This window comes from Aquarana catesbeiana, linkage group LG01, assembly GCF_042186555.1.
Source record: "Aquarana catesbeiana isolate 2022-GZ linkage group LG01, ASM4218655v1, whole genome shotgun sequence".
Lineage (NCBI taxonomy): Eukaryota > Metazoa > Chordata > Amphibia > Anura > Ranidae > Aquarana > Aquarana catesbeiana.
In genome coordinates, this window is record NC_133324.1 from 210,125,255 (window position 1) to 210,151,542 (window position 26,288).

Genomic DNA, 26,288 nt, shown 5'->3' on the forward strand with positions numbered 1-26,288 from the left:
TTGGTTAAATTCTGCTGACTGTTTTGTAGACTTTGCATATAAGTAACAGGTGCTAAAAAATTGGGCTTTGGGTGTTGGTGGTGCCTTCACACCGTAACCCTATAGAGGTACTGCTGATGAATCAAGTAATGCCTGTGCATCGTCAAGGAGCAATTGGCCAACGCTGTGTTCAAATAACTCACCCGACTCCTCCATGCATGATGCTGGGGCTATGGCAGGAGTAGCTGTGGACAAGGAGGCAGAATAAGTCACTCTGGCAGCTGCGGTGGACTGCACACTAGTCTCTGCTTGGGTGACAGGGGATGAGGAGGATGAGGATAGTTTAGTAAACCAGTCCACGACCTCCTCTGCATTCTGTGGCTGGATAGCATGGGCAACATCACTAAACAGAGGAAATAGTGCCCAGCCTGAGGACAGACCATGTTCACCTTTGCCGGTGGACAAAGACACTGCTGGCCACTTCACAGTGCCATGGGACTGTCTGCCTCTCATTGTTGGCTTCCTAGACATGAGGGGGGCTTATTAAAGAAATGTAATAGAGAAGGGGAAATGTGTACTTGGATGCACTTTAATCAATGGAAAGTGGTGTTTGGTGCACTTTAACTTGAGTACTCACTACACAGACACACTCCCCTGACAAACTAAAAAATACTGCAGTAAAATTGCACTGACGCACTTCCATATACTGCAGTAAAAGTGCACTAACACATTTCAATATTCTGCCATGAAAATGCACTAAAGCACTTCAATACACTGCAGTAAAATTGCACTAACTCAATTCAATATACTGCAGTAAAACTACACTAACGCACTTCAATATACTGCCGTAAAAGTGCACTAAGGCACTTCAATATACTGCAGTAAACGTGCACTAACGCACGTCAATATATTGCAGTAAACGTGCACTAATGCACTTCAATTTATTGCAGTAAATGTGCACTAACACAGTTCAATATACTGCATTAAATGTGCACTAACATATGTCAATATACTGCAGGAAATGCGCACTAATGCATGTCAATATACTGCAGTAGACCTGCCCTGAAACACTAAACTGTCGTAAAAATGCACTAACGCACTTCGATATACTGCCATAGAGTGCACTAACGCACTTCAATATACTGCAGTAAATATGCACTAACGCACTTCAATATACTGCAGTAAATGTGTACTAACACAATTCAATATAATGCAATAAAAGTTCACTAACGCACGTCATTATACTGCGGTAAACGTGCACTAATGCATATCAATATACTGCAGTAATCCTGCCCTTAAACACTAAACTGACACTAAAGTAAAAATGAATGGTCACACTACACTCACACTGCACTATTACTATATTCACACTACACTTACACTCTACACTCACAATAGAATCACAATAGCACACTATAGTACACTAATATGCTAGTAGCAATGAACAGACCCCGTTCTATCCAGCGCCACTCCAATTTTACACTGTGAATGGCTGCTCTGGGAAGGATCCTATGTGACTATCGGTCTATGAGCAATGAGCCATGATTGGGCACAGTCATTACTTCCTTCAATCATGGCTCTGACAGAGTTCTGTGCCCTAATTGGGCAAAACCTTTATTGTTTCAGCCAGTCATGGCTTTCAATGTCTGTGTGGTGCTCAGTGCATTGTGGGGCACTTGGTAAGCCAAACAAATGGTCGAACACCCTGACAATTCAGATATTTGCCGAATGGGCAAACAGCCAATGTTCAGCCCGAATTCATGCTCAGGCCGAAATGTTCGTCCAACACTATTCAGCATCGAGGTAGGAGAAAACCACAAATAACATATCAGTTTTGCATGCTTGCAGAACTACTGGTAACAGATCAGCATAGGAGATGAATTGTGACATACCAGTTCTTAGATGTAGTGGCTGTGATTGTTTTCTTTTAATCAGGATCTTTTCCCTTAATATTCACCTGGTAATTCTGCAAATAATACATTTGTTGTTCCTTTCTCTCCACTGTAGAGAGAGTCATGGTTGCCACTCAGACTGGACTTCAAACATGTCTGCTTTCACGGGGGGAGGGGGGAGGAGCTGCTGCTGACCAGTATGGCTGCTCAGTAAGGTCAGGAGGACAGCATGCTGAAACACAGGAGGCTTGTATGAATGCTGTTCATGAAGCCTATCCGGATTAAGGCAATACACCTAGCCTACAAGCAGCCCTGATTACATGTCTAAATACTCTGCTATACTCGGATGAACCCACCAGCCTTACCTGTCATTGGTTGTTTTTGGCTGGAGCGGGTGGAGGTGTCCCGGAGGAGAGTGGGGATCGTGCCTGTGGGGTGCCGCGGATCGGATCTCGGGATAGAGCCGGGAGACGGAGCGCAGACCTGGGCGGGAGCCTCCATTTGTCGGTGGAGACGGGCTGCGGAGGCTGTTCGATTCGGGACCCGCCCTACGGCGGTCTCCCAGAGAATGTGCGGTGGTGATCAAGAGATCCCAGGGAAGCTCTGAGGACACGAGGATGCTGAAAGCAAGCGGTATCAAACGCAGATGAATAAATGCAGAGGAAAGTAGGTGAAATTAAAGAAAAGTAAAGAAGGTAAATAATAAATAAACAGATTTACACTGCCTTTATTGAAGTTGGACCCTTGAGAAGGATGAGTGCTGGAAGAAGAGGGGGGTGAGTTTAAGATACATTTGCTATTTCCAAGACTATATTCCGCCCATTGCTTACAGACTGTATAAGAATGGGATTCTTTTAAAAGATACAGCATTTTCAATGTTTAAAGGAGGCTCTATTGTGACTTAAGAACATAAAAGGTGGTCTTTGCTGATGGTCACAAATTATTGGCCGACGGCCATTGCTCCCTTCCTTACTGTTTATCCAGCTGGTGTTAACTTGGGATTTAATATGGCACCTAAGAAAGGTAATAAAACACCACAACCACAAAAGAATAAAAGGGATAAAATGGAAAATTAAAAAAAAAACACTACAGGGGTGCAAGCAACTCAAATGACAGATATTAAAGGATATTTTCAGCAATTGCAGTTGCAATCTCCCCAATCAGGGCAGGTGCTGCAGACGTCTCAGGAATTACTAAATCTAGCTGAATCCTCTACAACATCAAGATCATCAGGGGAGGAACAGGTAGACCATCCTAGAAATAGTTCACCAATTGACATAATGGGGACATCAGTAGCGCAGAAAGAAATTGATAAAGAAAAATGGGATATGAGATCTTATATACTATCTCTCCTGACTAGAGCAGACATATACCATTATGTGCATAGACTGGAAAACTCATATAAAAAGGAAATACAAGAGCTCAAATTATCTACCAAAAATACACAAGAAAAGTTGGGAATAATAGATACAAAAGTGACTTGTGTGGAACAAGACCTGATAAAAGTAAAAGAAAAAACTCTAGAGCAAGATAAGCAATTAAAGCAAATTATAAATATGGTGGATGAACAGGAAAACAGAAATAGAAGAGGTAACATAAGAATTAGAGGGTTATCTGAAAACGTGAGCCCAAGGGATATGATAACAGTATTGCAAAAGATATTCCAGGAAATGGCACAGGATCTTGATGTAAAGGACTTAACAATCGACCGGGCACATAGAGTTATAGGATCAAGATGACCAGACCCTAGCAAACCAAGGGACGTTATTTGTAAAAGGCATTATGTTCAAGTTAAGGATAAGATAATGTATGCAGCATGACAAAACAGAAACATTCAATATGAAGGGGAGCAACTGATATTTTTTATTTATTATTTAAATTTTTTATTTATTTATCTACATTTACATTGGATAGAAGAAGATCGTTAAAACCTCTGCTGGAACAATTAATAAAGAAAAATATTCAATATAGATGGAAATATCCATTCCTGCTACCAGTTCGATATGAATGACTTACAGCGACATTTAGGGACTTGGAGGATTTACCGGAGTTCTTGAAAACCTTTCAAATCCCGGAAACAACACTACCGGATTGGCCCCATATATACACAAATTCTTTTAAAAATAGAAAAAGAGGTTATGAATAGGCCCTGAAAGAAGTGGGGTGAGGAAAGAGCTGAAGAGGATGGGGGGGAGGGGGGAGGGGAGGGTGAGAGAATGGAGGAAGGGAGGAATAAGGGGATGAGTGGATATGATGGTATAATACCATAGTATTGTATAGTATAGACAAAGGAGACTTTTTTTTTTTTTTTTGCTGCCAGGAGGTTTTATCAAGTAGAATTGTATTATACGGAATTTGCACGTTTTGAAGGTTCACTGTGAATGATAATAGCTAGATGTAATAGGAATTAACCCTATGTTCACAAAAAGGCCAGATTAAAATAGGATGCACGGTTAAGCAGAAGGTGTTTTTTTTTTTTTTTCCCTTGGTGTGGAATTGGGGGAGGCATGGATAAATGGGTTATCAAATAGAAATGCAATTTGTAATATTTGTATGGTTTGTAAACTCACTGTGATTACAACTCTATGAACCTAAATTGATGGGACAGTGGCACACTACACAGATTAGGGGTAATGAGTGGTGTTTTTTTTTTTTGGGGGAAGGGAGGAGGGAGTTTAAATGGATTATTAATCACAAATGGAATGTATAATATTTGTATGTCTTGTAAGTTCACTGTGTTTATTAAAATACAGGAACAATATGCACAACACTATGAATATAAAATGGTTAGATTGAGGTACACTACACTGATAAGAGGTAATGTGTTTTTTTTTTTTTTTGTGGGTAATGGGGAGGGAGGATTTAGAGGGTTTTGAAATACAACTGTTATTTGTAGTATCTATATATTTGTAGATTCATGGAGATTATTAAGTTATATATATACAAGCTTTGTGGTTATAATATGGTCAGTTCAAGAAATAATATACCTGTGGGGGGGGGGTGTTTTGTTTTTGTTTTGTTTTTTCTTCCTCTTTCCTCTTTTCCTTCTTCTCCATTATAAGCCTCTACAGCCTCTTTGAGTTTAGTAAGGGAAAAGGATTTATGGGGTGGGAATTAGGAACGGGATGAAAGGGGTATAAGGATAACATAGTAATAATGGAGAAGTAAGGAATAAAGGGAAGGAGAAAAAGGTTAGAAAGAACAGCTTAATAAAGCAGAAGAAGGAATAAGGTTAGGTAAACCATAAGGAAAAGAAAATGTGGCATGCGACAACCGATTGGGTGGCTGATTGGAAACGGTAGCTCTGGTTCCCCCCTCATTAGGGAACTTAGGTTTGTAAGAAAGACTTAATAGAAGTCAAATAGAATTAGGTTGAAAGGGGAAGTGAGTGAGTTAATTGTATATTTGGGTGTTTTTTTTTTTTCTCTGTGGGTGGGATTAAATTATGTTCCTTTAATGCAATAGGCCTAAACTCTCCCTCCAAAAGAAATCAAATATTAAACTCATTTAATAAACAAAGGATAGATATTATTCTGTTTCAAGAAACGCATTTTCGTTCAGATCACATTCCAAAAATAAACTATAGAAATTATGTTACCTGGTTTCACATTCTCATACTCCAAATCAAAAGGGGTATCTATAGCACTTCATAGGGACATTCCCCATCAATTGATGCAAGTGGATAAAGGAAAGGATGGTAGATTTTTTATGTTAAAAGTGATGATATATGGTAAAATCTTCACAATTGTAAATTTGTATCTACCAAATCAAGATCAAATTAAGTATGGGGTAAGAGTCCTATCAAGTGCTATGGAAAAGGCGGAAGGCATAATTATCCTAGGCGGCAATTTCAATTTTATTATGGATAATGGCATGGATACAACCAAGATCCAAACGTATAGAAAAAATGGCCACTTAAAAGAATTTAAGGAGTTATTGAGAAAATTTTTATTAGTGGATATTTGGAGGGCCCAGCATCAAAAAACAAAGAATTACTCATATTATTCAAATATACATGATTCATATCATAGAATAAATTATTTTTTTATTAACCATCTTGGAATGATGCTGACCCCCTCAACGGATATAGGTGGCTTTTTATGGTCAGACCATGCCCTGATATATTTGGAACTTAGGATAACAGAACATGTAAAATCAAGGGGGACTTGGAGATTGAACGAAAACCTATTTAAGGATAAAGAGTGTGAAGAGGATAAAAGAGTTTCTGTTAATCCATGAAAAAGATGAAACATCAATCCCAATGCAGTGGGAAGCACTAAAGTGTGTCCTGAGGGGGGTGTTCACCAAGCACAGTTCAAGACTAAAAAAAAAAAAAGAAACTCCCAGTTGATGGTAGAAATTTATAAATTGGAAAGAGAACATAAGCAGAGTATTAACTCAATAGACAAAATAAATTTAAAAAACAAATGGATGGAATTACAAACCATGCTTGATGAGGAATCCCTCCGGTTAAGAGATAGAAATAGAACACAATGGTATCAATATGGTAATAAAACAGGCAAATTATTGGCGAAAACATTAAAGGATCAACAACCCATGACCTCTATAGTAAAGATTTTAAAAACGAATGGGGAATTAACTTATGACCGATTGGAGATATCTAAAACGTTCCATACATATAATTCTAAATTGTATAATATTAGATCACATCTAGAGAATAAGGAAAAAGACGAGGATTGGGAGAAAATTAAGGAATATATGTAAGCGACAGCACTGCCTAGGTTCTCTGAAGAAATAATAGCAGATCTGGAGAGAGAAATTTCTACAGAAGAGATCCAACAAGCTATTACCGGACTGGTCCAAGGAAAAACCCCCGGACGGAGGGGTATACTGCCAGATTCTATAAAAAATTTCAAGATTTGATTATTCCTATTCTTAAGAAAACTTATAACTCTATATCCAACACACAAATTTTTACACCACAAAGTACAGAAGCCCATATCATATTAATTCCAAAACCAGAGAAAGATCATACATTATGCAAAAATTATCGACCAATATCCCTGACTAATATAGATATAAGACTGTACTCAAAAATTATATTGAATAGAGTAACACCCATTTCACCTAACTATATTAAGCTAGACCAGACGGGATTTATGAAGGGAAGAGAAACTAAAGATAATATTATAAAAACATGTACACTGGTTGAATATGCTCAGAGAGCCGCCATCCAGACATGCCTTTTAACTTTGGATGCAGAAAAAGCATTTGATAGGGTGGGATGGCGGTTCTTAAAGGAAGCATTAATACAACAAGGGATGGGCCCAAAGATGCTCAGTAAAATTGTCACTTTATACTCCAACTCAAGAGCCAAAGTGAGAACAAATGGAATACTATCAGAATACATACAAATATCAAATGTAGGATGTCCCCTTTCTCCATTGCTATATATAATAGTAATGGAACATCTAATTACGGCTATAAGAAAAAATAAAGATATTAAAAGGGATAAAAGTGAGAGATAAGGAATACAAGACCGCTGTATATGCAAAAGATCTGCTAATATATGTAACTAATCCTATCATAATAATACCAAATTTAATAAAAGAATTTAAGAGATTTGGGGAAATAAGTAATTTCAAAGTTAATTACGATAAATCTGAGATGTTGAACATATCGTTAACAGAACAAACATACTCACTCTTACAGAAAGATTTCCCGTTTAAATGGAAACAAGAAGCAATCAAGTATTTGGGAATAATGATTCCGAAAGACTTGGGGGGTCATTTACTATAGCGCCAGAAAGTACTGGGCACTATGGCAAATAATAGCTCCCATTTTAGCCAAATAAAATTTCAGCAGGCGAATGTGTGAATAAAAATTAGCGCTATTATTGAGAAACATACGTTGGTAAATTCCAAATCGGCGCTAATTAGCGCTTCCGCGTATATGCAAATGCCAATTCCTACCAAGTTATATAGTACTGCACTGTAACCATGATCCATGTATGTGAAAGAAACATTTTTATGTGAGATGTGCTCTACCTCGTGTGCATCTATTGATGTATGTTGCAATTAGTATTCCTAGTTTTTTTCCTTATTTTGCTAACGAATGCAGTTATGAATGATTATTACATAGTAATGTCTGCTATTCTGTAAAGTTACATGTATTAAACATTTAGGTTACCTATTTGTTGTATGTTGTTTTTTATTTTTTAATTTAGGTGACTATAAAGCGGTAATTGTTTATATTCATTCTTTAATCATACTACACTATTATGCAGGTCTTGTACTTAGCACAATGGCTTAGTGGTCTGCTCAGATGTCTTCACAGCACTCATGGTACAAGTTCAAATACCATCCACCAGCTGTGTTTATTTTTTCAGTGCACAAGCGAATTAAAATAAACAAACAAAAAAACATAATCTGCCCATTAGTTAGTGTGTGGTGTTTGGAATTTCTTTTTCTTCCATAAAAGTTTTTATTGTGAACAAATGATGTTACACAGTTTTTACAACCAATAGGTGGGTAGATAACATGGATCTTATTCACATGACTTATGTCACTACAGTACAGCGAGTCATTTATGTATTCAACTGTAAGTCAAACAGATGTATAACAGAGTAAGAAAGCCTCGAACTCGAGGTTTACCTCATCATCTGAGATCAGGAACCATCTGGGGTCGGAGTATCACCTTGAGTATGGTGTCAGAAATTTGGGGTTAATTGGAGAAGTGGACGGGTGTAGTCAACTATGGGTCCGTATGTTTGTTCCTGAACACGTGAGGATGTGTCGGGCTTGTTACATAAGGTCAGTCTGTATGGTAAGTTAGTCTTGTCGGTTTTTGAAATGTGAAGATTAGATGGCGAATTAAGCACCAAAGTTAGGGTAGTCATGGGAGTAGGTAGGTGGTTGTCATCGTCAGTTCAGTTGGGGTAGGGATATAGAGAGGGAGATAAACATAGACGTGAGGGGGATTGAGGGGTGAAGTAAAAGATAGAGGTAGGTGGGGGAGGTAGGGGGCTGGGGTAACTCCTCCCCAGTCTCCACCGGGCCTCGAGAGTAAGGATGTTCTCGTGTGCGGATCCCTGTCTGAAGGGGGATTCCCCCCGGGATCCGCATTAAAGCAGGAGTGAGCGAAGCAGCGAGTTTTGTTGGGTAGGTGTATGTCTCAAGGGGGTTTTTGGCTTATTTCAGTCAGTCGTTGTGGGAGGATTCCGGACGGTCTGGCTTCATAATGGAGGAATATCTCTCTGTGGTGCAGAAGTGGGTCCAGCAAGCCCACGTTCGGGAGTATTTTGAAGGCGTATCTTTTGCAATGTGGATTAATTCCTCCATTTCAGCAATTTTGTTCACACGGGAAAACCATTCAGATAAAGTTGGGCTACAGGGAGATCTCCATTTGGCTGAGATACATAATTTGGCTGCGTTGATCATGTGTATTCCCAGAGACTTTCTGTACGTGTGGGCTGAAGTGGAGGAATGGTGGAGAATGAGTCTGGTAGGAGTATAGTCCAAGGGGTATGTGGTTACCTGGGAAGTGATGTCATGAACCTGTTTCCAGAAAGTCTGGAGAAGGGGGCAGGACCACCAGATGTGTAAAAATGTGCCTATATCACTGGAGCATCTCCAACATTTGTTTGACGTATCAGGATTAAATTTGTTTAGTAGTTCAGGAGTACGGTACCATCGGGATAGGGTTTTGTAATTGTTCTCTTGTATCGTGACATTGAGGGAGCCCTTGTGTGCTATTGTGAAAATTCGTTCCCAGTTCTCTTCCGTTAGGTCTATTTGAAGTTCCCTTTCCCAAGCCTGGCAAGCTTTGGTATCTTTGGGGGAAGTCAGGGCAAAGAGGCATGGAGTGGGTATTTGCAATCAAGTGCTGTTGCGATGTGGTTTGGGAGCATAGGTTTTCAAATGGGGTTAAGTTTCTAGATACAGATGCGTTTCGGTGTATTGTTGCAAGAAAATGGCGAATCTGGAGGTAAGTCCATAGCGGGAAGGGTTCGCCCCCTGTATTTATGGGAAGTGCATCACGGTTTGTGAAATTACCATCTCTAAAGAAGTGTTGGGCTAGTATGTCTTTGTGTGGCCAGATATCTTTAAGGAAGTTATCGGACATCCCCGGGATAAAGGCTGGGTTAAGGCGGATAGGCGTGAGGGGCCCTGGGTTAGAGGAGATTTGGAATTTTTTACATACTTCCCTAAAGCTCCTGAGGGTAGCCTCTATTAGGGGGTGTTCTTTTAGGGTTTTGGGAATGTGGCATTGGAGAATCCATGGGGTGCTTCTAATAGGTAAGTGGGAGAATGAGCCTTCTAGTCTCACCCAGTCTTTAACCCCTTCGTGTACAGCCCAGTCTACAATTCTTCCCAGATGGCAAGCTCTGTAATAATTCTGCAAATCTGGTAGCCCAATGCCCCCTTTGTTTTTGGGTTTCGAGAGTTGGGAGTAGCTTATCCTAGGACGCTTGTGTTTCCAAAGAAACTTCAGAAATTGTTGTTTAATCGTGTGAAAGAAGGCTGCAGGGAGTTTGATGGGTATTGTTTGTAGCAGATAAAGGACACGCGGGAGCACATTCATTTTTAGGATGGCCACACGGCCGAACCACGAAAAATGGGGTTTGTCCCATCTGCGTAAGTCCTCGGAGATAGTGCGAATCAGCGGGGTGAAATTTTTAGCGTACAAATCCGACAGGTGTGTGGTCAATTGGATTCCCAAATAAGTGATGGCGTTTTGTTTCCAGACAAAGGGAAAATTGTCTTGGCATTGGGAGACTAAGTCTTTCGGGAGGGAGATGTTGAGGGCATGGGATTTTGAGAAGTTAATCTTTAGGTTGGATATTTGCCGAAATAGGTCAAAATCTCTGAGGAGGTTTGGGATCGAGGTAAGTGGGTCACTTAGAAATAGCAGTATGTCATCGGCAAAAGCCGCTATTTTATACGTACGTCCTGCAATGGGAATACCCTTGATATTCTCGTTCTATCGTAGGCAGCGTAGTAGGGGTTCTAGAGTTAAAATAAAAAGGATGGGGACAGTGGGCATCCTTGACTCGTTCCATTCCGGATGGAGAAGGCGTCCGACAGGTGGCCGTTGACTTTGACTTTTGCTGTTGGTGTGGTGTATAGCGACATAATTAGATTGAACATTCGGTTTTGTAGACCTAGGTGGCGTAAAACCGCCCCCAGGTAGTCCCAGGCCAGCCTGTCAAACGCCTTCTCCACATCCAGGGATAGAAAGAAGCCTCTTTGTTTTTGGGAAGTTAGCCAGTGGTTTAAGTTCATTGCCTTGATGGTGTTGTCCCTGGCCTCTCTGCCAGGAACAAATCCAACCTGGTCTTTCCCTATTATTGTAGGAAGGAGGGGAAGGAGTCGGTTTGCTAGGATTTTTGCGAATAATTTAATATCTACGTTGAGTAGGGAGACTGGTCTGTAACTAGTGACTGAAGTGGCATCCTTCCCCTCCTTCGGGATGACCGTAATATGCGCTTCAAGCAGTCTGTGAAAAGGTAGCTTTGAGGAGGTTAAGGAGTTGAAAGTCTTTAGGAACGGGGCTGAAAGAATGTCCATAAAGGTCTTATAATATGGTGCCGAAAAACCGTCGGGGCCTGGGCTTTTGCCTGTTTTTAGTTGTTTAATCGCTCTCTTAAGTTCCTCTTCGGATATGGGGTTGTCTAAATCACGGGCCTCTTCTCGGGGTATGGGTTTGGGGCTAAATTTTTTGAGGAAGTCTGTGATAATGGCTTTTCTGGAGGTTTGGCCTACGGTTGTTTCGGGTTGCTGTGGTATGTTATAAAGTTCTGTATAGTAGCGTTCAAAGTGAGATGCTATGTCTGCGGAGCTTGAGCTTGAATTACCTAAAGGGTCTTTAATAGTGTGGATGTGGGTGCTAGCTTTCTTAGATTGTATCGCTCTGGCTAGTAGCTTCCCGCACTTGTTCCCCTGTTCATAAAATAGCTTTTGGTTTAATATAAATTTGCGTCGGGTTTTATGGTTGAGGACTTCCAACAGAAGTTTCCTGGTTTGAGTGAGTTCTAGGTATGTGTCTTGTGATTGGGACTGCTTGTGAAGTATTTCTAGTCTCTTTATTTTGTTAGTGAGTTCCCGAAAGGTTATCTGTTGTGTTTTTTTCCGGTTGGCCTGCAGTGTGAGAAATTCCCCTCGGATGACGCACTTATGTGCCTCCCAGAGGGACAGGGGCGCTGTTTCGGAGTTATCATTTTCCCTGAAGTAGTTGCTTAAGCTGGTGCGGATGTGGCTAGTGTCAATTTCTGAAGTGAGGAGAGATGGGTCGAGACGCCATATCTTTGTGACCAAGTTTCTTTCCGGGAAGGAAAGGGAGAGGGTGATCGGGTGATGGTCTGAGATGAGTAGGGGTTCAATTGTGGCAGATTTCATTAAGGGGAGGTCTTTTTGGGAGAGGAAGAGGTAATCTAGCCTAGAGTACCTATTATGAGGTGCGGAGAAAAAGGAGTAATCCTTCCCATTCGGGTGTAAGGTGCGCCATGTGTCGTGTAAAAGAAGTTCCTGTATTTGTATCTTAATTTGTCTCAGTGCTCTATAAGGAAGGGTGGAAGACCCCGATGAGGAATCTAGGATGGGCTGGAGTGTCACATTGAAATCGCCTCCAAGAATTGTGGTCCCCGCTTGAAAGCCTGCAAGGATGGCAGCGATAGAACGGAAGAAGCTGACCTGGGCAGTATTGGGGCTGTATATGTTTGCTAAGGTGACCGTCCGGTTATGGATGGTTCCCTTCAGGAATACATAGCGGCCCTCTGGGTCTACTAGGGAATCTATCAGTTGCCATGGAAGATTTTTAGAGAGCAAAATTGAAACTCCTTTTGTTTTGGCTAGAGGGTTTGTAGCATGGAAGGCGGTAAGGTACCTGTGGCTCGCTAGTTTAGGGGTATTGTTCGTGCGAAAGTGGGTTTCTTGCAGAAATACCACATCTGCTTTTAATTTACTCATCATGCTGAGGATTTGACTACGCTTCTCTGGGATATTTAGTCCTTTGACGTTTTGAGAGACTACTTTGAGCATGTTGTGTTGCATAGTAGAATGTAGGGGGTCCATGGTCGTTGGGTAAAGTCTAGTTGGTATATTAGGTATGGGGAGGGGGTGCAATTTGCCGATGTGGCCTATGTGGGTGGGTGTAATCTGTGGAGAGTCGTAAGCTCTTCAAAGGTGTTTGCGCGTTATAGTGGGAGATGCTACGGTGGAGACTAGGGAGGGGGAGAAGCCCAGATATATAGAGGGGAGGGGGGAGGGAGGGAAAGAGAACGTATAGAGAGGGGGGAGAGATAGAAGAAAGGAGGGGGGTGGTTAGTCAAGTGGGGTTTAGTAACGGGGAGTAAGATGTACTTACCGGAGGTAATGACATTTGACACAATGACATTTGAAACATTGAACATTAAACTATGGTCCTAGAAATAATCTAGCTACTATAAGAAACATGTGGAGGTCGCCACCTGGACAGCAAATACAAAGGCCCAGGAGGAGTAGCGTTGCTAAACCATCTATAGGTATATCTTAGAAATAATACTGATACAGGTAGCAGCAATCATCTTAAGGCTAGGTTGAGTTTAGTGCAAATCATGAGCTTGTGGTAAGTATTGAGGCTATGCGGGGGCGTAAGGTGGCGTAGCCTCTTAAGAGGCTAGCTCACTATAATTTGGGGGGGTGCTTGACTATGGGGGGAAATAAATAAGGATCCATTGATGCTTACATGTAAGGGTTGGTCTAAGTGTGGTCTAGACACCGAGTTAGGATAGAGCTGTACCTCGAGCAGTTGCTCATACCCAGAGCTGTCTATGGTAGTTCCTAGCAAAGTTTAGCATTAAATTAGGTATGAAGTGGTCTTTAGTGGGTATCTAATTGACTGTACGGAACTCAGCGGCTGTGGCCCTAGAGTGGTTGGTTTCATACAACCTGCCCATCATTAGGAAGCTCATCCCCCATGGATGCCCCTGGCAAATGTAAAGCAAATAGGAGTGTGTCAGGTAGGGAAAGAGCCCTTATTCATGTGGGATGAGCCCCTCTTCTTCCCTATAAGCAAATCAAGACATTCAGCATAAGCATGTTTAAAAGCAGTTAAAAAAAAAAAAAAAAAAAAAAAAAAAAGGGGGGGGGGGAAAGGGTCAAAAAGGGGAAAGAACTCTAAATGTATCTCAGAGCACGGTGGAATACCGTACGTTCAGCATCTAACTTGTTTTGGTTTCTTAGGTTCAGTTCATCGCTTTGTTGCGTCGTCTTCAGTCTGAAGAGGGTACCTGAAAAGAAGGGGGGGTTGTGGTGGGTAGGGGAGTGGGGGGGAAGGGGAGAGGGGGGAGTGGCGGGGGGATACCCAAGTGGTGTTGTGAGCTGTGATGGATGACACCATATTGAAGGGTGGGGGTCCATCTCGAGCCGTCATTCCTGGATTCAGAAAAGGCTAGCAGTTGAGTGAGGATGTTGGCGGCTTGTGTGGTGTCCTGTTGCTCAGCCAGACAGAATTCCACTGGTGATGTATGCGGCTAAAGTTCTGTTACTTAGGGGAGTGGATTGAGTTCCGTTGGGGTCTGTGGATGAGTGGTGTTTCCCCGGGGAGAATGTCCTGAAAGAGAGTTGATGTGGAGGCGTGTAGCACGGGATCTTCATGGGTTTCTAAGCTTGTGGGAGTGTATTGTTATCTGACTGTTTCTGGTGGATCCAGTTCGAGTCAGGTTTGAGGTAGGCCTCTGTCAGGTGAATTTCAAGTGTCGATCGGATTGCTGTTCTGTCCTGCTTCTATGGTCCTGGAACTTGGGTTGTGGTGGCGACCTAAGAGAAACTGCAACTCTGAACATGAGTTGTACCGTTTTCAAACGTTTGGACATGGTTGATTAAGGCTGATCTGGTCGAGCCCGCCTGTGAGCTGGGGACGCTGTTGGGCTTTGTCGGTCTCTGTCCAGCTGATCCCTCCGAGGAAACGGTCTTGGAGAGGATGATCTGCGTCTTCTAATGTGGAATTCATCTCTCACCGGGATAGCTTCCATGGAGTTGGTTCTTTGGAGCTGGGTGGAGCGAAAGTCTCTATACCAGTCCGGGAGTTCGATGAATGGTATCTGCAGCGTATTGCAGAACCCCCTGAGATCTTCCGGGACTTTCAGATTGGCATTGCGTCCAGCATTTGTTGCAGACAGGCAGAAGGGAAATTTCCAGCGATATTGGATCCCTTTTTGGCGCAGTAGGTCGAGCAGCGGGCGTAGGTCTCTTCTGTTTTGTAGGGTTATGGGGGACAGATCTTGAAAAATTTTGATTTCTGCACCCTGGTACATTAAGCTGCGGCGCTCTCTGGCTCTTCTTAATATGTCTTCCTTCAATCTGAAATTCACCAGGCAGCATATCACGTCTCTGGGAGGGTCTGAGTCTCTGCCTCTGGGTTTGAAAGCTCTGTGTAGACGCTCATATTCAATGGGGGTCTCGGGGGGTCTTCCTAGTAAGTCACTGAAAATCTGGATTGTGGCTTGTATAATGTGATTCTGCTCAACGGACTCAGGTATGCCTCTTACCCTCACATTATGGCGGCGTCCGCGATTGTCCAGATCCTCCATTTGCCTGTGTAGGTCTCTGAGCTGGCTGTTGTAACTCTGAGCCGAATGCTGTAGCTGTTGTAGGGCGGCATCATGGCGGGTAGTGGTTGTTTCTATGTCATCAATTCTCATGTGCATCGATTGAATCTCCCTCCTGAGATCTGTAAAGGCAGCAGCAAAGGAGTCTTTTATATCTGTGGCCACCGACCTGAGATCGTCCATGGTAAGTGGTCGGGCAGTGGATGGGCTCTCTGCCCGCTGTGAGCTTCTCCTGGCAGGGCTGAGGCTTGAGGCGCGTGTTCCGGAGTAGGCCGGAGATGAAGCCGGGGCCTCGCGTGATCGCGGCCGGAAGATTTCCGGGATGTTGTGTCTGGAGAGTGGATCCATGCCCCTGGGGGATCGGGACCGGGACTGGGATGGTTTATCCTTCGGTTTCCCCATGTTGGCGGCAGATAAGGACTCCTTTAGGCAGCTTGCAGGACCTCCGTGGGACAGAGCGAGGAGATCAGGCAGCCATTCTCGTTCGGCTCCAAGCCACGCCCCCGGTGTTTGGAATTTCACACCATAATAGTATTGAATACTTACATATCATTGCATGCATTTTAAGAGTTAATATAATAGAATCAGCCAAACTTAAAGTGCATTGGCTAATTGACATTCACCTATTTTCAGCATATGCTGCTTTGGCTAATTGGCTAATTGGCTAATAGTCATTTGCCCTTTTTTCACCAATTCAATCTTTTAGTATTTCTCTGTGGGATTTGAACCAATGAGTTCTTCAAGGTAGAAGTGCTGACCACTAGCCTATTGGGCATAGCACAGTCATATATAGAAAATACATTCACTAGTGTTTGATGTTTCTTCTCCCCGAGCTGTCTCTCCTGCTGCCGCCATCTTCTCCCGCTGATGTGTTCTTCCGCGCAGCCGGTTACCCACTAATAAAATAAAAGCCGCTCTTCTTATGGCAGTCTTCTGTGGCCATCCGATAATGTCACCCAGAGAGTCCGCTCCATGGCTATGTAAGAGACGCCACACATCGGGTGACAACACAGCGGAGGAAGACCGCCACGGAAGAAGAGCAGATTTTTTTATTAGTGGGTAACCAGTGGTGTGGAAGAACACAGCAGATGGAGAAGGTGGGAAGGAGAGATGGCTCTGGGAGAATACAGCTCGGGGAGAAGATGGAGGAGGGAGAGACAGCGTCTGGAGAAGATGGCTCAGGGAAGAATACAGCTTGGAGCTATTTTACAATAAAGGACTTGTCAAAAAACGGCTATTGATTTTTTTACATTTCACTGCTTTTTTTGGTGAATGGATAGGGGTAAAATGTACCCCATACCTATTCACATAGGGGGGTAGGATCTGGGAACCCCCTTGTTAAAGGGGGCTTCCAGATTCTGATAAACCCCCTGCCCACAGACCGACCACCACTGACCAGGGTTGTCGGGAAGAGGCCCCCTGTCCCCATCAACATGGTGAAAAGGTGCTTTGGGGTATGTGGCCTGGTAAGGTTCAGAAGGGGAGGGTGCTCACTCGTCCCCCCCATCCTGACCTCCAGGCTGCATGCTCCAAAAAGGGTCTGGTATGGATTTTGGGGGGCCCCACATCAAATTTATTTTACATTTTGGTGTGGGGTTCCCCTTAAAGTCCATACTGAAGGGCCTGGTATGTATTGGGGGGACCCTATGACATTTTTTTAATTGAATTTTGGAATTCCATACCATAATATTATTGAATAAGTACATACCATTGCATGCATTTGAAGAGTTAAAATATGGAATAAACCAAGCTGATGCGCATTGGCTAATTATGCTTCTGAGTACAATGCATACTTCCAGGAGGTGATGCTGTCAGTGGGATTTGAACGCATGGCTTGAACTTTTGGGGGCAGCAGGGTATACCGCTATGCTACAGAGCTGAGCATAATGTTTTGCATTTCAGGCATTAATATTATAGTAACAACCATGCTCATGCTGATGTGGCATTGGCTAATAGGCATTCACCTCTTTTCAGCATATGCTGCTGAGTCTAATGCAAGTTTTCAGTAGGTGATACCATCTGTGTGATTTTCAGCCATTTGAGCACAATTATATTGAGAACATACGTTTACTAGTGTTTGATGGTGGGACTACTTTATATTCTAGGTATAATAGTACTCAGCACAGTGACTTAGGCCCCTTTCACACTTTGTGACCTGAAAGTTGGGAGATTTTGATGCCACTTTAAGCAATGCCTGTGTAAGCTTGAGGTCTATGGACGCAGGAGTCACAGGGAAAGGCACGCAACTTTCCCGCAATTTTGCATCAGCAATTTTGCCGCAATTCCAGGGAATGCCTGTGTAAACTTGAGGTCTATGGACCTCAACTCGCATCAAAGTCAGACCAAAGTAGTATAGGGACTACGTTGAAGTCAGTGTTACTTGAAGTCGCACAGATATGAATGGTACACATTGAAAATCATGGGGTATGACTTGTCATGCAACTCTGATGTCCAAAGTCACACAAGTGTGACTCAGCCCGACTTTGTGAGCAACTTCGGAGACATCATTGCACTTTCCTGCACAGATGTCTAGTGAAATCACATAGGTCCCAACTGTTCTCCTTTAAGAAGGTGTCCTATGCCTGCCTACTTTTGCTAATAGGTGTCCCTTATACCCATCTCAAAAAGTTGGGAGGTAAGAAATCGCCCCATGAAGTCGCCCAAAGTAGTGCAGAAACTACTTTTGGGAATCGTTGTTGCATCGCACCAATTCGGACAGTTCCATTGCCATTAATAGGCGCAGATTTGGCCTGCAATTTGACATGTCAATTCAGAGCTATGTGAATATGGGTGAAGTTGCATAGATATTAGAGCTGCACGGTTCTGGCCAAAATGAGAATCACAATTTTTTTGCTTAGAATAAAAAGATCCCGATTCTCGCGACATAAAATCTTTCACATTATCCCCAAAAAAAATTGGGCTAGCTTTTTTTTTTTTTTAATTCATTAAAGTAATTTTAAAGACCGCTGCGCAAATACAGTGTGACATAAAATATTGTAACAACCACCATTTTATTCTCTAGGGTCTCTACTAAAAAAATATATATAATGTTGGGGGGTTCTAAGTAATTTTCTAGCAAAAAAAAAATGATTTTAACCAGAAACCAACAAATGTCAGAAAAAGGTTTAGTGTTTAAGTGGTTAAACTTTCCTCACTTACACAGAAGTCTATTTCATTGACAAATTGTTACAATGTTTCTAGTTAAGTTCACTGATAAAGAATGTTCTAATTCTTGGTAGACTTCCTGATTTTTCTATCCCTTTCTTTTGATGGCTGTGGCTTCAGAAGAGCAGAGAGAATTTTTTGCATAGCAAGAATCGTAAAACGCTTTTTTCAAGATTGCAAAGGGGAAAAAAAATCACGATGACGATTAATCGTGCAGCTCTGATAAATATGGATGGAAATCATGGGGGACAACTTTTCATGTGACTCAGAGGTCCAAAGCTGCATGAAAAGTCACCCATGTGAGAAAGTAACCTAATGAGATTAATTGATAACACCTTTGAATAAGGCCCCATTTGCACTTGTGTGACCTTAAAATTGCACAGCTTTGCCATGACTTGAAGCAATGTCTGTGTAATCTTGTGGTGTATGGACATCATCATTGAGAATCATGGGGTAAAACTTGTCATGCAACTCAGAGGTCCAAATTTGCTGGAAAATTCGCCCAACTGTGAAACAAGTCATAAATATTTTAATAAAAGGAGCTCTCATTTATACTTGCATAGTCCTTACTGATTTACATCAGCAGAACAAATGCAGGAAGTGATGTGTGCACATGGGATGGAAGCAAATGTGTGGTGATGCCAAACAAATCAATGAACCCCACCCACACCAAATCCAACTACCACATTGATTAAGTACAAGTACATATCCTACACTTACCCAGCCAATGAGCAGCACCTCGTCTTTGCTAAAGAGACCACGCCATGTCCACCTAGATGGAGATCCTGACCAGCACAGGAACTTCCGGGTGCATACAATGACTAATTTCCGGGTCAGAAGGTGAAACCACGCTCTTGATTGCAGCTGCGAATATTTGATCTCAACAACAAATAGTATTTTTTATTTTCTGATATGCAAATCTGTATTTCTACATATATTTGAAGGTAAACTTAAGGGAGTTTGATAAGAAATGGTGTCCCTGGGTTAGCAGTAGGTGAATTACAAAGACAAAAGGCCCAGTTTGAGCCCTGGTTCACACTGACAGAGGGACAAAGCGTTCAGCTGAACTCACAATTTCATTCCTGCATGTTAGTCCTGACTGTGGGGGCAACATCAGAGACATCGGTGCAGGTTTCTGCACCAATATCTATACAAATCGCACCAATTAGAACGGTGCAATTGCCACCGATTTGACATGTCAAATCACACCAATGTGAACCAGAGCTGACACATTCAAACACTGCCTATCCACCAGCTGAATTCATTACCTGCAATTCTCCACAGCTGTTATATATAAAGATTCCACTTTTATCACTTACTTGCAGGTGTGCTGAAGCCTAGGTTTACATTGGAGTGATTTGAGAGATAAAATTGCATGACAAGACACAGCCCATTAGCGGCAATGGCACTGTTCCAATCGATGCGCCACCAATTTTGTGGCACCGCATCAATTTGCTAAAGTAGTTCCTGCACTATACTTTTGCCGATTTTAGGTGCGACTTCAATAGACATTTGTGTATGAAGCCACACGGATGTCTATCAAGTCGCACCTGAAATCACGCTGACCTTGCTACTTTGAAATCATGCTACATGCTAGTGAAGTAGCACGATTTCAAAGTAGCATCAATGTGAACCAGGGCAAAGAGATTAGTTTTTTGGTGCACAAATACATACTGAAATAAAATATAAGAGATATTGCACTTTCCCAAAACCACCACCCACAAAAACTAAAGAGAAAGAAAAGTAGAAAAAAAAAACCCACAACAAAAGCTCAATAATGTACTCAATAATAGCAGAAAAAAAATTACATTCATTTATTAACTTCAAAAAAATTTGGACAGGATATATGGTGCTACATTTAGCAATGGGTTTTTAAGGGCCCTGCTCATAGGAGCTTACAATCTAAAATTTGACAAAACCTTAGAGTGGGCACAGCTTTAATTTCAGTGTGTGACGGGCAACACATCACATTGTTATCTGCAAGATTATAGAAACATGCTTAACAGTCATTCTTACAAAGCATTCCCACATAATATTACAAAAGACTTATTCAAAACACCCACCACCAGCCCACAATCCACACATACATACATACATTGGTGACCATGTTCTGCTGGAAGCTGCATTTCGGTGTACACAATTAAACGAGATAAAAAAAAGAGTAGGTCAGCAGATGCTTCCAAACGATGTTTGCATGATCAGACAGGAACAATACACGCACAACATTGACAGCATGCCACATAAACCCACTTTTGATTGAAAAAATGCACAAGAATTTCATCAAATCTCCCAATATCATTCCTTCTCCCTCGCAACAAAAAACCTGACCTTCTCAGGCCAAACGAACCCCCCTACTGCAGGCCTTTATATAAGAGAGGTTGTATTGTTAGCACACTGACACACCCAATAGAAGTACATGCCCACCAGTATCTTTCAATCTGTCTCTTCATGTATGTCTAAAGTGATTGCACCTGATGAGCAGGAACACATAACGGAAAATTGAATACTTACCTTTCCGTAATTTTCCTTTCCTGGTGCCTGCCCATGGCAGCATACCCATGGTTGGTTGCTCCGCCCTCTACCAACCCACAGGACCATTTTAACTCTATAAAAAAAGAGTTCCTCCCCTTAGTCAGTATTCTTGTAACTAGATCTCATAACGCTAAGGATCATTGAAGGGAGAGTGTATGCTGCCATGAGCAGGCACCAGGAAAGGAAAATTACGGAAAGGTAAGTATTCAATTTTCCGTTTTCCTGGTGCCTCCCATGTCAGCATACCCATGGTAAATAACTCACTTACAGGGAGGGTACTGCAATAAAGCAATTTAATTAAACAAAAAAGCTACAGTACAGATGACTGCAAAGTCCTTTCCCCAAACTCTCGGGAAGTAAGGACTGCTGGGTCCACACTATAGTGGGACATGAACGTGCTGAAGGATGACCAGCTGGCCGCTCGACAAATTGTCTCAGGGGAGACCCGCGCCAAAGCTGCCCAGGAGGAGGCTATTCCACATGTTGAGTGCGCATTGACCATCTGGAACTGGGAGACCACTAGCCCGATATGCTCTTTGGACTAACCTTACAATCCAGCTTACCAAGGTCGTCTTAGATGCTGCCATTCCCTTTCTGGCACCCTTGGGGATGACAAATAGTCGTTGATCTTTCCTGAACTGCTGCATCAAATTTAGGTAGTGACTTAGGGATCTGGCTATATCCAACTCATGCAGTTTTGAGGAGGCTGGATCCTCCCCGAATGCTGGAAGAACCCACTCTTGGTTCAGATGGAAAACTGACGGTACTTTAGGGATGAACTGATGAATAGGTTGCAACACCACCCTGTCCGGGAAGAAGGTAATGTAGGGTTCTTGTGACCCTAATGCCTGGATCTCTGATACCCTGCGACCCGAAGTGATGGCGACTAGAAAGACTGCCTTCAGAGAAATATCCTCCAAGGTGCTTTCTTCTGTGGGAGCAAACGGAAAAATCCCATTTGGGGTATAGCGTCTTTCTAGGCAGTCTCAATCTTAGAACTGCTTTCAAGAAACGTTCCACCAGAGGATCTAGCACCCACCGGGTGTCTGTTAGAGCTGAAAGGGCTGAAACCTGGACCTTAAGCGTATTCAGGCCCAAACCTAAGTCCAATCCACTCTGTAAAAAGAGGAGTATGTTCTGGATTCCGGTTTGTTTCTGCCAATTCTGTAAACTTTCTCCAAACTCTATAGTATGTGGAATTCGTAGATGCTTTTCTGGCCTGTAGTAGTGTTCGAATGACATTATGCGAACATCCTAACTCGCCCAACCTTTTCCGCTCAACTTCCAAACCCTCAAATCTAGGATCTCCGGGTGTGGGTGACAGAACTTGCCTTGAGACAGAAGGTTGTCTATGCGTGGAAGGTGAAGCGGTTTGCGCAAGGTCATCTTGATTAGCAACGTGAACTACGGTCTCTTGGGCCAGTATGGAATCACTGCTAAAACTGTGATCGCTTCTGTGGTTAGACGTTGGAGAAACCTCAGTATCAGTGGAGTTGGTGGGCATGCGTATGCCATCTGAAAGTTCCATGGCTGGGTTAGGGCATCCACCCCTGCTGATTTCGGAGATGGGAACCTTGAAAAGAAAAGCGGTGTCTTCGCATTGAGCGGGGAGGCAAATAGGTCTATTTGGGGAGTGCCCCATTGGCATATCCAGGAGAAGACCCTCGGATTCAGAGACCACTCATTGTTGTGGCTGAAAGATCTTGAAAGCTGATCGGCTAACTGGTTCTCTGGCCCTGGGATATATGAGGCTCGTAGGTTGACTAAATTCCTCTCGGCCCATGTCAGAATGGGTGTCACTTCGTTCAGAAGGGACCTGCTGTGCATTCCTCCTTGATTCTGAACATAAGCTACTGCCACTTTGTTGTCCATCTGGAGAAGGATGGATTTTCCCCTGAGGAAGGTGGCCAGAGACAGGATTGCTAACCAAGCCGCCCTTAGCTCCAAGGTGTTTGATACTACCTCTGTCACATTGAATTGCCATCTGCCCTGTACCAATTGGTCTTGGTAATGTGCCCCCCATCCTAATTGACTTGCGTCTATCGTCAGAACAGTCCATGGGATGGGGCCAAGGGGACAGTAAAGCAGAAGGTTGGATGGTCTTGTCCACCACCAAAGGCTGGATTTCATTGTAGGTGTAATCAATATCCTCTGCTCTAGGCGATCTTTCTTTCATTGTGATAAGAAGCCCACCTGGAAAGTCCGTAGATGCCATCTGGCCCATTTCACCATAGGTATGCATGAAGAGAGGGAACCTAGCAGGCATAGACAGTCTGATGCTGCCATAGAATGGCTCGCTAGCGCCCTTTTCACTTTCCCTATTAATGAAGGGATTTTTTTCTGCCGGAAGTGAAACTGCTCTTCCTGGAGTGTTGAAGAATGCCCCTAGGTAAATTATCTCCTGTGTGGGCGTAAGTTGACTTTTGGCATAGTTGATTAGCCAACCAAACTTTATCATTGTGTCTAGGACCAACTGTACATGTATCACCAAGGTCTGCCTGTGCTGAGAAAGAACTAGAATTTCATCCAAATAGTGTAGTACTCGAATCCCCTTCTCTCGAAGAGGACCCAAGATTGCTACTAGCACTTTGGTGAAAGTTCTGGGCGCTGTTGAAATCCCAAAGGGAAGGCATTGGAATTGAAGATGTAAGTCGCCTATTCTGAACCGAAGAAAAGGTTGAAACTGAGGGCGGATAGGTATGTGCAGATACGCATCTTGAAGGTCTATGGACGCCATCCAATCTCCTGGCTGAACAGATAGAATGACCGTGTTTAAGGACTCCATCTTGAAATGTTCCACCCGGATATACCTGTTCAGCCTCTTCAGGTCTAGCACCGGCCTCCAACCCCCCGATTTTTTTGGGGACCAAGAAGCCTGGGGGATAAAAGCCTAAGTGATTCTCCAAGTCTGGAACTGGTACTACTGCCTGCTGGAGAACAAGCATTTTGACATATTGAAGAAGGGCCTCCTTCTTCTCTCTGGAGGTTGGAATCTTGGTGGCCTGAAAGGAATAGAGGGGAGGCTGCCTTTTGAATCCCCAGAAATGACCTTGACAGACCGTGGACACTGCCCACTGGTCTACGCAACCTTCCACCCAAACCCGGGCAAACGCCTTTAGACGGGCTCCTACCGGACCGGTTTGGGTGGAGAGGGCGTCAACTGTGGATGTAGAGGCTTTTGGTTTAGCCGACCTCAGAAAGGTAGCTTGTGAACCTTTCCAGCCCCTTCTATACGCCCTTCCCGGATGGTAGGATCTGGAGTCCTTCCCTCTTAACTGGCCCGCTGGGCGGTTTGCAACCCTGGAAGAGCATTTTAGGATGTCAATAGCCGCTTCTGCTATGAAATCTGAGGCCAGCTTTAATTCATCCAGTGCCTTGTCTGAGGGCCGTTTCCACGTTGTCTGACCATACTCTGGTGGCCCTTGAGATCGAAGTCAGGGCTACCCCTGGCTTGCATGCTCCCCCAGCCGCCTGATATGTTTTTTTCAGGTCTGAGTCAATCCTTCGGTCAAGGACATCTTTAAAGGAAACTGCGTCTTCTAGTGGCAAGGTCGAGTTTCTAGCCAACCTCGTAACTGAGGCGTCCACAGTTGGTACAGCATCAAAAAGTTGCACATCTGCTTCTGCCAGTGGATATAACTTAAGAAAACGATTATACGCCATAGGTCTTCTGTCTACCTTCTGCCATTCATCTGTTACCACCTCCTTGATTTCTTCCATCAAGGGAAAAGTTGATACCTTCTTTTTCAGATGTGGGAAATATTTCTTTGTTTTAGAAGGTGGCTCCGGATTTTCCTCCCACTGGATTGCATCCTTGACCGCGGTTATGAAAGGCTCAACTAGAGCGAAGTCAAAAGCTGAAATATTGCTATCCACCCCTTCCGCCTCATCTTCAGAATCCACCTCTGCATCCGAATGAGGAGTGGATGTGCTTACTGCTGCTTCAGGCGAGGGTGGCTTAATTTGGTCTTGGGAAAGGGCCAACTCCCTGATTGAATCCTTGCTCAAGCTCTTAATTGATTCCAGGGACTGCTGCTTATCTTTCTCTTTATCCCCTGTAGCCTCTAGTAGACACTTCTCTCATACCAATTTTTCCGTCAGCGCTTGTCTTCCACATACCCAACAGGTCTTCTCTTTTGGATACACCGGTCTGTGGGATTCGTGTCTGCTAGGGGTATGTCGGGGTGACCTCTGGCCACTGCGGGAGGCATGAGCTGAGGATGAGTGAGAGTGTCCTGAGCTCCTATGACCTTTGGATCTCCTATCTGAGGAGCTATGGTGAGATGATCTGAGGGATGATCCCCGATGCGGGCTGTAGAAACAAAAAATATGTTCTAATTTGCCTGTAGTGCTCTTTTTTATTTTCCTTTAAAACTTACCTGATTGTTGCAGCCCTTACCTAGCGGTATGATGAGGATCTTTTTGTTGCGGTATCACATTATTAGGGGCAGCTGGGCAAGAGAAAAACAAAAAAAGGATAGATTTCCTTCTGCTTTCCTTTTTAACCATATACATATATATATATATATATATATATATATATATATATATATATATATATATATATATATATATACACACATAGATACACATATCTACACAATACATATACATAACATTAAACAAAAGTACCCATTTGCAAGCCCCTAAATACCTTGGCCAGGCTCCATTGCAAAAAATAGGGAAGACACTTAAGGGAGATGTCTTCACCTTGATAGCTGGCCCTGTAATGAATCCCAGGCTCTCCATTTATGCTGAGAGCACTTTGGGAGTACCAAGATGGCCGCCAACAGCTTCAGTTTGCTACTGGACATGCACCGTACTGTCACATGACGTCACTCCTGAGTAAAACAGAGCCAATCGGTGCGCGCGAAGCGCCGCACACGGCTACAGGAGGAGGGGGGGACATAATCCATGGAGGGGCGCTGCAATGCAAGTAACAGCCTGCTCACATACGGATAGGAGACATACCATCAGGGAAGAGCATAGAGGAGAGGTTAAGCTCCTGTTAATCTTCCAATATGGCCCAAAAAAAGATCCACAGAAAAAACGGCCTCCCATATTTATCTGGCACCTTTAGCAGCCCAAGCGATGGGACCCCATACTGCAGGAGAGCATGAACCTGCAACGGTTACACCATAAAGGGGTGAGGTAAGGTTGATAATGATCCT